Raw genomic sequence first — 13,326 nt, forward strand, 5'->3', positions numbered from 1 at the left:
GGCAGAGCAAAAGACAGCTGGAAGCCCACAGGCCTTAACTGCCTCACCTCGCCATTGACACATCACTTCTGCACATATTTCAGTGGCAGGAACTCATCACCTTTCCCAGTCTAATGCCAGGGTCATGTAGAAGCATACCTGGTCTATCTGGTGGCTGTGGAGAGTCTCTCCGATATCCTCTGGGGACCAACTGACCCTTAGCTTCACATCCCACTCTAAGGGAATGTATGAGTGATGTTGATTTCCTAATTCTGCAGACACCAAACCAACTCTTCAACCTGACAGACAGCGCTAGTTTTAGCTAACGAAAGGACACAGGACAGGCAGTGCTTACCTGTTTGTCAGCTGCAGTCCTTTTCCTCGTCCTCCCTCATTGTTCACCGTGAAGCTCACATCCTCCTTCTGCTTCTGTCTTAAGACTCACGCTCGTGTGAATGTAAGAATGGCTCCCAGCTCAGACACCTTCATCACTCTGGTCCCAGGTTCCAGGTCTGACTGGAGCTATGGGAGTGTTAAGTGAGAAAGTGGAAGAGCTGCTCTTTCTGAAGTTCTCACAAAGTTGGGCAGGCAGTCCCTGTCTCTAATGGTCCTCAGGCCCCAGAGTTGAGGCACCATAAATTAATCTACAGCAAACCCCCTGACGAGATTGAAGGAGCAGAGTTCCCCAGTGTCCATGAGTATCACTGAGAGAGGGGCCTTACTCCCCTCCCAATGCTGAGTTCTCTGTAGTTATGGTTGCCCTTCTCCCAGGAGGAGGATGACCAGTGGAGCCGTTTCCAGATTTCTCTCCAGAAGTTAAGACCAAATTCCCAGAAGGGACCTGAGAGCTAAAAGGTGGTTGGCTGCTCCTGACCTGACTTATCTTGTGTAGCTGAACCATAACCACTAGAGTATATTAGTGTGTGTGTGTGTGTGTGTGTGTGTGTGTGTGTGTGTAAAAATCAATCCTGTGGTGTTTGGTGACTTTGGGTGCCCAGCCCTTGGAACAGTTTGCTTCTTTTCTTGTTGTTTTCCCTTGGAATCTCAGGTGCAAGCAAACTAAGGAAATAATCGACTCTTCCTGCCTTTAGTGTCTTCCAGAGGAGAGGGGTGGCTGGGGTCAGTGTAGACCAATCCAAGGAGTGTACATCTGCCAGAGTGCAGCCCATCTTCCTTGTTTCTGGCATGTGTATCTCTCTGCAGGATGAGCCCTAGACCTGATGTAAGTAAGTTATCCACAGGGTAGCTGGGTAGCTGATGACCTGGTTGGCCTCGAAGGGTAGGAGGGGCAGCAATGTAACGAGGCAGGGGTTGGCATGGCTGTATCTGAAAGAGAGTCATGATGATGAATTTTTCCTTTCTCTCCTTTGGCTTCATTGTGATATTCTGTGTGGGTCCTATTAGTTTGAATCTGGGCGAGACTCGCCCAAATATTTCTTAGATACGAATCACATCCCCTTACCTTCTAGAGTCACTGCCAAGCTCATTATGGTTAAAAGATTTCTCAGACCAGATACAGCACTCACCTGGGCTAGAGTCTACCATTTAAATGTATTTCATACATATGAGCGTTATGTCCTTTATAATATGTTTTTCATTGTTTCACAGTTATTCCAGATTGAACCACTTTTAAAATTTTCTTTGTGTTTTCTTTATGGGAAAACATCATTCAATGGTTGTTGTTTATATTCTCCTCTTTCTTTCCCAGTAACAAAATTTTAATTCTTCACTTTGACATTTTCATGTCTTCCTCTTCATGTTTCATATTCCTGCTGTTGATTGCCACTCTCCTCACTAAGTTTTCTCCCCCTTCCCAACATTGAAACCTAAGCCTTCTTCTCTTTGCTATGTCTTCAGTTTGAGATGTTGTGTATGAATTCTAGTAAAACTTTTAAGTGATTAAAGATATTTAACTTTGAGCCAGTTAGAATCTCACAGACTTACGTGATCTTTCTAAGGACTTCAAAGTAATTCACCTTAAAAACTAGAATAGTCCATTGTAGTACTGTGTTTATCATCTTTATCTGGGAACTAGGTAGGGGCACATTTTATCCCTTCTTTCTTTTTGTTGTTGTTAGTTTTTTTTAAAATGTGTTTAGTACTATGTTCAATGAACATAGCACCATTAAATGCTAAGACTGTCTATTTATCCTTGTGGGGTCTTAGTTAAGGCTTGTGGGATCTTTGATCTTCACTGCAGTATGCTGGATGTGGGATCATTATTTGTGGCATGTGAACTCTTACACGAAGCATGTGGGATCTAGTTCCCTGACCAGGGATCAAACCTTGGCCCCCTACATTTGGAATACAGAGTCTTAGCCACTGGACCGCCATGGAAGTCCCTTCCTTCTCTCTCAATAATGGTCAAATCAAGGTGCAGAGGTGATAACTTTTCCATTGTCATCATCTTGATTGTTGTTTGATGTCCAGGCCAAAGTAAGGAACTGCTAGCCTATGGATTCTGCATTATTCCCTCCATTGTAAGCTAAAAATGATGCTAGGACAGGCTGAGGGAGACTGCTTTCCATCATGTGTGGGTTAATGTTCTGGCAGAGGCAGGACTCTAGATTTAGAGGCCCCCAGAAGATAGGGACCCCAGCATCTAGGCAATCTTCCTTTCATATTTTTTTTTCTCCTTTCATATTTTGTACGTAGCTGAGTCTTTGGGGCCTGACCCAGCTCTCCCAGCAGAATTCTGTGGTCATCCTTTTCTACAGAAGATGTGGACAGAGTGGGAATTTAGCTGTCAATAATATTATAGACAGTAGAAAATTTCAAGTGTTGCTTCTTAAAGTAACAAGTGATGGCTGAGGGTGCAAGGGAGAATGGCCTTCTCGGCAGCTTATCAAATGAAGTGTCAAGTGTGAAATGGTTTCTAAATTGTAAAAGTATGAAACACATGATGGCCATTGGTATTGCATTATAAATTGCATGAGTTGCTTTTTTGTCCTGATTTTAAAGAATGACATCAAAGATCTCAAGTATTGCTGTAGTTCACTTCAGTTCAATTCAGTTCAGTCGCTCAGTCGTGTCCGACTCTTCGCGACCCCATGGACTGCAGCATGCCAGGCCTCCCTGTCCATCACCAACTCCCGGAGTTTACCCAAACTCGTGTCCATTGAGTTGGTGATGCCATCCAACCATCTCATCCTCTGTCGTCCCCTCGTCCCCTTCTCCTCCTGCCCTCAGTCTTTCCCAGCATCAGGGTCTTTTCCAATGAGTCAGCTCTTCGCATCAGGTGGCCATCTGCAGTGATTTTGGAGCCCCCAAAAATAAAGTCTGACACTGTTTCCACTGTTTCCCCATCTATTTGCCATGAAGTGATGGGACCAGATGCCATGATCTTAGTTTTCTGAATGTTGAGCTTTAAGCCAACTTTTTCATTCTCCTCTTTCACTTTCATCAAGAGGCTCTTTATTTCTTCTTCACTTTCTGCCATAAGGGTGGTGTCATCTGCATATCTGAGATTATTGATATTTCTCCTGGCAATCTTGAGTCCAGATTGTGCTTCATCCAGTCCAGTGTTTCTCATGATGTACTCTGCATATAAATTAAATAAGTAGGGTGACAATATACAGCCTTGACGTACTCCTTTTCCTATTTGGAACCAGTCTGTTGTTCCATGTCCAGTTCTAACTGTTGCTTCCTGACCTGCATACAGTTTCTCAAGAGGCAGGTTTAGAAACTTCATCACTTTGCTTACCTTCTGATTAGGGCATTTTTTGTTTTGCTTGAACATAGAGCCCATGGCTGAGTTATTTTTTCTCCAGCTTCACTGAGGTATAATTGTATGCCAAAAACTGCAAATAATTAATATATATAATCTGGTGAGTTTGGACACATGAATGGACCTAGACTAGGCTAAGTGAGGTAAGTCAGTCACAGAAGGACAAATATGACATGAGATTCCTCTTAGATGAGACCTCTGAAATAGTCAAAAGTAAGGATGGTGGTTGCCAGGGGATGGGAGGATGGGGGTATGGGGGGGAGGGGTTGGTATTCAATGGATAGAAAGTAACAGCTATACAGTATAAGATGAGAACGTTCCAGAGACCTGAATTATAAATAGTGTTTACAGTTAACAATAAGGTTCAGTTCAGTTCAGTTCAGTTGCTCAGTCATTTCTGACTCTTTGTGACCCCATGGACTGCAGCATGCCAGGCTTCCCTGTCCATCACCAACTCCCAGAGCCTGCTCAAACTCATGTCTATCGAGTCAGTGATGCCATCCAACCAACTCATCCTCTGTCGTCCCCTTCTCCTCCTGCCATCAATCTTTCCCAGCATCAGGGTCTTTTCCAGTGAATCAGTTCTTCACATCAGGTGGCCAAAGTATTAGAGCTTCAGCTTCAGCATCAGTGCTTCCAGTGAATATTCAAGACTGATTTCCTTTAGGATTGACTGGTTTGATCTCCTTGCAGTCCAAGGGACTCTCAGGAGTCTTCTCCAACACCACAGTGCAAAAGCATCAATTCTTTGGCTCTCAGCTTTCTTTATGGTCCAGTTCGCACATCCATACATGACTACTGGGAAAGCCATAGCTTTGACTAGATAGACCTTTGTTGGCAAAGTAATGTCTCTGCTTTTTAATATAATGTCTACGTTGGTCATAGCTTTTCTTCCAAGGAGCAAGCATCTTTAAGTTTCATGGCTGCAGTCAACATCTGCAGTGATTTTCAGGCCCAAGAAAAGAAGGTCTCTCACTGTTTCCATTGTTTCTCATCTATTTGCCATGAAGTGATGGGACCAGATGCCATGATCTTCATTTTTTTAATGTTGAGTTTTAAGCCAACTTTTTCACTCTCCTCTTTCACTTTTATCAAGAGGCGCCTCAGTTCCTCTTTGCTTTCTGCCATAAGGGTGGTGTCATCTGCATATCTGAGGTTATTGATATTTCTCCCATAAATCTTGATTCCAGCTTGGGCTTCATCCAGCCTGGCATTTTGCATGATATACTCTGCATATAAGTTAAATAAGCAGGGTGACAATATACAGCCTTGACGTACTCTTTTCCCAATTTGGAACCAGCCTGTTGTTCCATATGTGGTTCTAACTGTTGCTTCTTGATCTTCATACAGGTTTCTCAGGAGGCAGGTCAAGTGGTCTGGTATTTGCATCTCTTGAAGAATTTTCCACAGTTTGTTATGATCCACACAGTCAAAGGCTTTGGCATATTCAACAAAGCAGAAGTAGATGTTTTTCTGGAACTCTCTTGCTTTTTCTATGTTTGAACGGACGTTGGCAATTTGATATTTGGTTCCTCTGCCTTTTCTACATCCTGCTTGAACATCTGGAAGTTCTCGGTTCATGTACTGTTGAAGCCTCGCTTGGAAAATTCTGAGCATTACTTTGCTAGCATGTGAGATGAGTGCAATTGTGTGGTAGTTTGAACATTCTTTGGCATTGCCTTTCTTTGGGACTGGAATGCAATAAGGTATCACAGGCTTAAAAATTGATCAGTGCATTTTTTTTTTTTTACATCATCTGGTTTCTCTCTGGATCTGCCTAAGGTCAAGACTTCACCTTTTTAATTTCCTCAGCATTCCACAGTTTTGGGGAAAAGGCAGAGATGTTCCTCAGTTGGAGGTTAGAGCAGATTCCCCAAGCCCATGTTACCCCCACTTTGTTGGCACTTCGCTTTCTTATTTTTTCAATTCATTTGTTTTTAATTGAAGGATAATTGCTCTACAGTATTGCGTTGGGTACTTTGCTCTCTAAAAGAAGAATCTGGCACAGCTTCATGTTTATTCTTGGTTATTCTTCCCAATTTACTGTCACTCAGAGCTGTCTGAGCCAGGGAGTTGGTGCGGGGACAGGGGATTTTGAGGCCTGGCCTAATTCCAGGCAGATATCCAGTAGCACAGCACTTAACCCCAGGCCAGGCTTCTGGCAACTTCTGTTCTCTGGAATTTTGCTCTAAACCTAGAAAGAAGAAAATAGACATAAACTCCCTCAAACACAGAGCGATAGCACTGGAGTCACCAACTTTATTCCCCAGGCCTTTTCTAGTGCCTTGCTTACAACATAGCTCTAAAGAATGTTGTCATCTGGTTTCTAGCTGTACAGATTAAAAGCAACAGGAAGAGATATTGGAGTGGGGGATGGGGGAGAAGAAGCTCAGATATACTGATGGGAAGTCATACTGACAAAATAGCACAACAAAAATAAAGCATGTTGATTCTGATTACCCTGAGCTGGCTGGGAAAAGATTCAAGTGAATTAAGAACTCCGGGAAGCATGTAATATATACATGTATATTTCATGTCATCAGAGATAATCTTTAAACATTTTGGTGTTTAAAGGATACGATTTGCTTATCTATACAAATCCAGTTATTTCTAACTTTGCTATACCTTGCCTAAGCCAGAATTATGAACTATTTCTTGCAATGACAATATAATGCTTTTTGATAGTGAGATTTGAAGCTCTGAGCAGAACTGAAATTGCCTTGTTTTATGAGAGTGATTCATGCATTGAGCAAGAATGTGATTTGAATCCTAAATTCATTCATTCTCAGATTTGGTCCTCAGTAGAGGCATCCCTTTTCAGACTTCATCTGAGGCTCCCTCAGGTACCTCTGGGCTTTTGCTCACATTTTGGCGATTGGCCTAGGAGCTGCCTGTGATCCTGCACGGAGGCCCGAGCTGCATGGGAGGGCAGCTCAGGGCTTGGGGATACCAAACAGGAAGTGACCTCAAGCCTCAAAGAAGTCACTGCCAGCCTGTTGCCTGGGTTCACTGTGCCAATGAACCAGCCCGGCCTCGCTGTCACCACCTCTGAGTCAGAAGTCTGGGCAGAGTGCAGAGGCTAATGTGCAGACTCCACTCTGGCAGCCTGTCCCATTCTCATGGCCTTGAGCTCTCTGCCCAGCTGCTGTGAACTGGCAGGCCTAGGGCGGAAGGGACACTGGTTGGGCCAGGGCTTTCTGCTGCTGTCAGAGGCATCTGTGATCAGTTCAGTTCAGTTCCTCGGTCGTGTCCGACTCTTTGCGACCTCATGGACTGCAGCATGCCAGGCTTCCCTGTCCATTATCAACTCCCGGAGCTTACTCAAACTCATGCCCATTGGGTTGGTGATGCCATCCAACCATCTCATCCTCTGTCATCCCCTTCTCCTCCCGCCTTCAATCTTTCCCAGCATCAGGGTCTTTTCAAATGAGTCAGTTCTTCACATCAGGTGGCCAAAGTACTGGAGTTTCAGCTTCAGCATCAGTCCTTCTAATGAATATTCAGGACTGATTTCCTTTAGGATGGACTGGTTGGATCTCTTGCAGTCCAAGGGACGCTCAAGAGTCTTCTCCAACACCACAGTTCAAAAGCATCAATTCTTCAGCACTCAGCTTTCTTTATAGTCCAACTCTCACATCCATACATGACTCTTGGAAAAACCATAGCTTTGACTAGATGGACCTTTGTTGGTAAAGTAATGTCTCTGCTTTTTAATATGCTGTCTAGGTTGTTCATAACTTTTTTCCAAGGAAGCAAGCCTCTTTTAATTTCCTGGCTGCAGTGACCATCTGCAGTGATTTTGGAGCCCCCGAAAATAAAAAGTCTGTCACTGTTTCCATTGTTTCATCCATTTGTCGTGAAGTGATGGGACCAGATGCCATGATCTTCGTTTTCTGAATGTTGAGTTTTAAGCCAATCATCTTCCATCACCTCCCTCCTTTTGCTGGTTGATTAATAGTCTGGGCACTCACCTCTGCTGGCAGAAAAGTCTTGTTCACACCTCTGACTCCCCACCCTGTGACACAGAGCATGATTGCCTCAGCTCAAAGCACAGGAAGAGTGAGGCTGCAGAGCCCATGCAGCGGGCAGAAATGTGGCTCCCTTAGCCCTTGCCAGCATGATGCCTTGGCCAAGCCCTTTGCCTCCTCCCTGTTCTGTCCCTTAATGCACTTCACCAAGGGGTGCTTGCTAATTGGCCAATTTACTCCATCCTCCTTTTTGGGGGATGATTCTCATGGCAGTAGGACTACTGAATGGGGCACTAAAATGTGGTAAAACACTGGACTGGAAATCGGGAAAGCTGGGTTCTGGTCCTGGATCAGCTGTGGGGTCTTAGATCTCTTACTCCTCTGCCCAAGGGGGAGGGGCAGTGGTTGCATTCAGTGATCTCGAAGGTCCAAGCACTCACTCTTCTGTTCTCTGTCCTGTTCATACAGACAGAAATGGGCCATTGTTGAGCATACCTTCTCTTTTCTTCCATCTCCATATCTCCCTTCACCTGAGTTTCTCTTGTGGTGAATAAGTTCTGAGTCTCTTTCTTTCAAAAGCTGGCCAGGGAGTATGGCAGGATTGTATTCCCGATGCCTGAGTTCTGGGAGTTTTGATTTTGGAACTGATGTGGAATTCAGGATTAATACAGATATGGTAGTCCCATCTGAAAGTTTATCACTGAATAGCAGGCAGACCAGCCCAGCTACCTGTCCGTGTCACAGTGAGGTTTGGAACTCGACATCTTAGCCTCAGTTTACTCTCTTGCACGTGACTTGAGCCAGTGCAGGAGGACTAGGCTGTGCCCTTCCCTCTCATCCTCAGCACTTCCCAGAAAGGTGAGGGAAGGCTGGAGAGGGTGTAGCAGCAAGCTTGGTCATGGATACCCGACAAATGGCCGACTTTATTAAATGCCTACTGTCTGATAACTGAGCCAGGGATTGTGGAGCAGGGAGACTAAGAGGGCAGCTTTTGACAAACAAACCCTGCCTGTTCTTGCCTTTTGGGCCTGCATCAAGTTGTTTACTCCATTTGGCATGCCCTTCCTCTCTTCTTAGCTTATTGAAAATCCTCACCATCCAGCAAGTTCCACCTCTTGCCTGAAGTTCAGCAACCTTTTACTGAGGACCTCACCATTCCCCAGCCCTGTTTGGGGGATACAAAGATGAACAGACATGTAGTCCCTGTCCTCTGGCAGACTGTGCTGTATATATTTTTCTGCTTGGGTCACAGTGGCTTCATATTTCTTCCTTTCTTCTCTCCAGCTAAAACTGAAGCCCCTTGAGGGCAGAGGCTATATTCTGGGGGCTCCACAATGGCAAATAGATGGGGAAAATGTGGAAACAGTGTTAGATTTCATTTTCTTGGACTCCAAAATCAATGTAGATGGTGACTGCAGCCACAAAATTAAAAGAGGCTTGCTGCTTGGAAGAATAGCTATAACAAACCTAGACAGTGTATTAAAAAGCAGAGACATTACTTTGTCGACAAAAGTCTGTATAGTCAAAGCTATGGCTTTTCCAATAGTCAGGTATGGACGTGAAAGTTGAACTATAAAGAAAGCTGAGCACTGAAGAATTGATGCTTTTGAACTGTGGCGTTGGAGAAGACTCTTGAGAGTCCCTTGGACAGCAAGGAGATCAAACCAGTCAATCCTAAAGGGAATCAACCCTGAACATTCATTGGAGGGACTGATGCTGAAGCTGAAGCTCCAATACTTTGGCCACCTGATGCAAACAGCTGACTCATTTGAAAAGGCCTTGATGCTGGGAAAGATTGAGGGCAAGAGGAGAAGGGGGCAACAGAGGATGAGATGGTTGAATGGTATCCGTGACTCAGTGGACATGAGTTTGTGCAAGCTCTGGGAGTTGGTGATGGACAGAGAAGCCTGGCGTGCTGCAGTCCATGGGGTCGCAAAGTATCTGACATGACTTAGTGACTGAAAAACAACAACCACTTCAAGTTGGGTGATTCACTAGAAGGACGACTCACAAGATGCAACAGCAAGTTTTAGTTGCAGCTGAGGTCTTACAGCAAAGGATACAGAGGAAGGCAGCAGGAAAAATACACACATTGCTCGGGGATAACCTTCTGAATTTTTCCCTACCCAGGGCCACACAGGAACAACTCACAGCAAACTACAGGGACACTCATGACATGTCTGTGCCCAGGGAAGTCCACCAAGTCTTCAGGTCTGAGGCATTTATGAGACAAAACTTAAGACTCAAATGAAACTTACTTAAAGCCAGGTACATCATAACTCTTCTTAAACACTCCTGAGAGGACCTCCTGAGCTGGTACAACACACACCATTTCTCTGGACAGCATGGTCAATCAGAGACATAAAGAACCTGCTGAGAGCCATTGTCCCAGGGGTATAGGTCAGGGGTCAGTTATGATGCCAGGGTCCCTTGGAGACATACTAGGACTGATCCACGAGACCTTCTGTATTAACTCTTCCTTCCAAACTGTGTCTGATACAGTTCGTGTCCCCTCTCAGAGTGCCCAGTGTGGGGCTACACAAGACCTGGCCTCTTCTTTGAGCTCCACTCAGAGACACCCCCCTATCTACTTGTCTTCTCTAGTCCCCTAGACACTGGCATGTGAACATGTCAAAATCTGAACTTGAACACCCCCCCACCCGCCACCACTCTTCCCCATCTCAGTAACTGTCAGCGTCATTCACTCTATTGCTCGAGCCCCAAACCTGGGCATCATCCTTGATTCTCCTCTTCCTTTCACCCCCTCATCCACAGTCGATCCATAATTCCTATTTTTTTTTTAAATATTTATTTATCTATTTGGGTGCGCCAGGTCTTAGTTGCAGCACTCGGGATTTTTAGTTGCGGCATAACTCTTAGTTGCAGCATGTGGGATCTAGTTCCCTGACAAGGGATCAAACCCAGGCCCCCTGCATTGGGGGCTTGAAGTCTTAGCCACTGGACCACCAGGGACGTCCCTGTAATTACTATTGATTCTAACTCTGAGGTGTATCCCAAATGTGACCACCTCTCATTCTTTCAACCAGTCTGGTCCAAACCACCATTGTCTTTCATCTGAAATACTCGTCTGCTTGGGCTTCCCTGATGGCTCAGTGGTAAAGAATCTGCCTGCCAGTGCAGGAGACACAGGAGACACAGGTTCAATCCCTGACCTGGGAAGATCCACTGGAGTAGGTAATGGTGTACCCACTCCAGTATTCTTGCCTGGAAAATCCCATGGACAGAGGAGCCTGGCGGGCTACTATCCAGGGTGTTGCAAAGAGCTGGACACTGTGACTAAATGACAACATCAAAGCTCCATTTTTTTTTAAAGCATTTGTTTCTTTCAGTTATGTGCTGATATAATCCAGTGTAACTTTTATTATAAGTATGTCAGTTACTAAGAATAAGAAGTAAATAATAAAGTAAATAATAAAGTAATAATAAATAATAAGTAAATAATAAAGTAAATAATAAAAAGTAAAACTAAAGTTTAGTGCTTAAGGTTGCAACTTGGGTACAAATTAAAAAAGAAAATGAAGTAAAAAGAATAAAGAATAAAGAATTAAAAAAGAAGTAAATAATAAAGTAAATAATAAAGTAATAATAAATAATAAGTAAATAATAAAGTAAATAATAAAAAGTAAAACTAAAGTTTAGTGCTTAAGGTTGCAACTTGGGTACAAATTAAAAAAGAAAACTAAAAGAACGCAAAGAAGGATTGGGATGGGATCTATATCAGGTTTCTGAGGTAGCTGGCAAGGTTCTATTTCTTGACCTAGATGAGAATAAGAAGGTATTGACTTTTTAATGCTCTACTCAGATGTGCAGTGTTTTATATGTTATACTTTATAATTTAAAGTGATTACAAATATGTATATCAACTGTTCAAATGTAAATTATTTTAATGCAGATCCCTTGTGTGTTTTCATTTCAGGATCCCTGAAGACTTCCTTATGGATTTTGTCTCTGGGAACACGTGAGTTCCTGTATGAGTTTAACAGAGAGTTTAAAATATGTATCATCGCTTATAGTCAGAGTCTTACAAATGAAAACAAAACATCATTTCCCTTATCAAATTAGCAGAGACTTTTCAAAAATGTTATTACTCAGTGTTGGCGAAAAGTATGAAGATATAGGTACTTATATGCCCTGCTGGTAGAAATGTAAATGAATACAACCTTTCTAGAAACCCAGCTTGTAGTCTGGAACAAGGGCCTGAAAATGTTCATATTCTTTTTCCCAGTAAGCTCAATTCTAGGAGATTTATGTGAAAGAAATGATCAGAGATTACATGCAAAAATGTGCCTTGCAACAATTTTGTAATTACTGAAATCTTGGAAACAACAGAGATGTTTAACACTCGGGAAATAGTATCATCACATGATGGAATATTATGCAGCCATCAGTATGGATGATTTTGAATATTGGCACATAGAATGATGATGGTGGTGGCCAGGATTTATTAATCACTTACTATTTGCCAGGGATGACTATACCTCTTTAAATGAATTCTTGTATCGCTGCAGCAGTGCTTTGAGGTGAGTACTATGATTATTCACATTTTGCAGATAAGAAAACTGAGGTTCAGAACTTGTCCAAAGTCAGACTGTAATTAGCAGTAGAGCCAGAGCTTGCATCCAGGCCTGAATACTCCAAATTTACATAAAGGCTGTTAATAGTAATAATCTTTAAGTGATAGGATTATGGTAATTTTTTTTCTACTTTAAATTTTCTTTTATACTCTTTAATTTTATACAGCCATCACTTATCAATTTTACAATCAGAAAAAAATAGCAGCTTCTCCCAGGTATTCCTGCCACCCAAGGATATACTGACTTCTGGCAGAAGTGTCTAGGAGCAAAGGTAGGCCCAAGGGCCTTGGGACGGGAAATACTGAAGATTTCCCTGAGGTTTGGCCTCCCCAGCTCCATGGCTAGTCCACACTTTTCCTGAGAACACATTCACTGGACTGGACAGGCAGCCCCCTTGGTCTGGGTTCTTTGCTTCTGTACAAGTAGTCTTTCTGAGGAAAGGAATGGCATATGGGCAGGGACAAAGGGCAGGAATGGCCTGCTTTTTTAATTTCCTACTAAAATTGCCTCCCTGAATTCCTGTGTCTCACACTGCTTGCCTCGTAGCTGTGCCCTATGTAACAGGAGTTCTAACTTGGCACCTCTGGTATGCTTCTCTACCACATCTACCCTTAGACCAGGGCTCAGGCAGCCTCCTTCTGGCTCGAACTAACCAGCAACCTTGTTCAGGGGGCTTCATGTGGCTGCCAGTGGGTCATCACCACTTTGTCCTATTTCCATGCATGTATCTGCTACTCCACCTTCCTCCTGATCACAACTGGTCTTTTCCCTAAACTGGGATCTTTAAAGGGAAGATGAGGTCAGAAAATGCAACAGACTCAGCGTGACACCCACCATCCCCCCACCTTTCTCTAGACCTGGGAAAACTTACTCAGTGCTCCTGCCTTACAAAGAACAGATCGGTCCATGAAAGAAAGACATTCTGGGAGTCTGCCCCAGGTTAGCCAAGAGACCTGGGCATGAAACTGAGCTCTTTGGCTTCCTATGCCCCCTGTGCTGTCTATATTTAGCCGAGCTGCCCCGAGCCTTGTCCACCTTGACTGAAAGCCAAAGCAGG

At 43.7% G+C, this 13,326-nt stretch overlaps 1 long non-coding RNA gene across 2 annotated transcripts in view; it reads left to right on the plus strand.

Moving 5' to 3' along the window:
- Positions 1–13,326, plus strand: part of LOC133051862 (uncharacterized) — a 58,328-nt gene that overhangs the window by 18,455 nt on the left and 26,547 nt on the right. For both annotated transcript variants that reach the window (XR_009691931.1, XR_009691932.1), the window contains one exon: positions 11,612–11,653. This is a non-coding gene — a long non-coding RNA (uncharacterized LOC133051862). The remainder of the gene's footprint in view (positions 1–11,611; positions 11,654–13,326) is intronic.

This window comes from Dama dama, chromosome X, assembly GCF_033118175.1.
Source record: "Dama dama isolate Ldn47 chromosome X, ASM3311817v1, whole genome shotgun sequence".
NCBI lineage: Eukaryota > Metazoa > Chordata > Mammalia > Artiodactyla > Cervidae > Dama > Dama dama.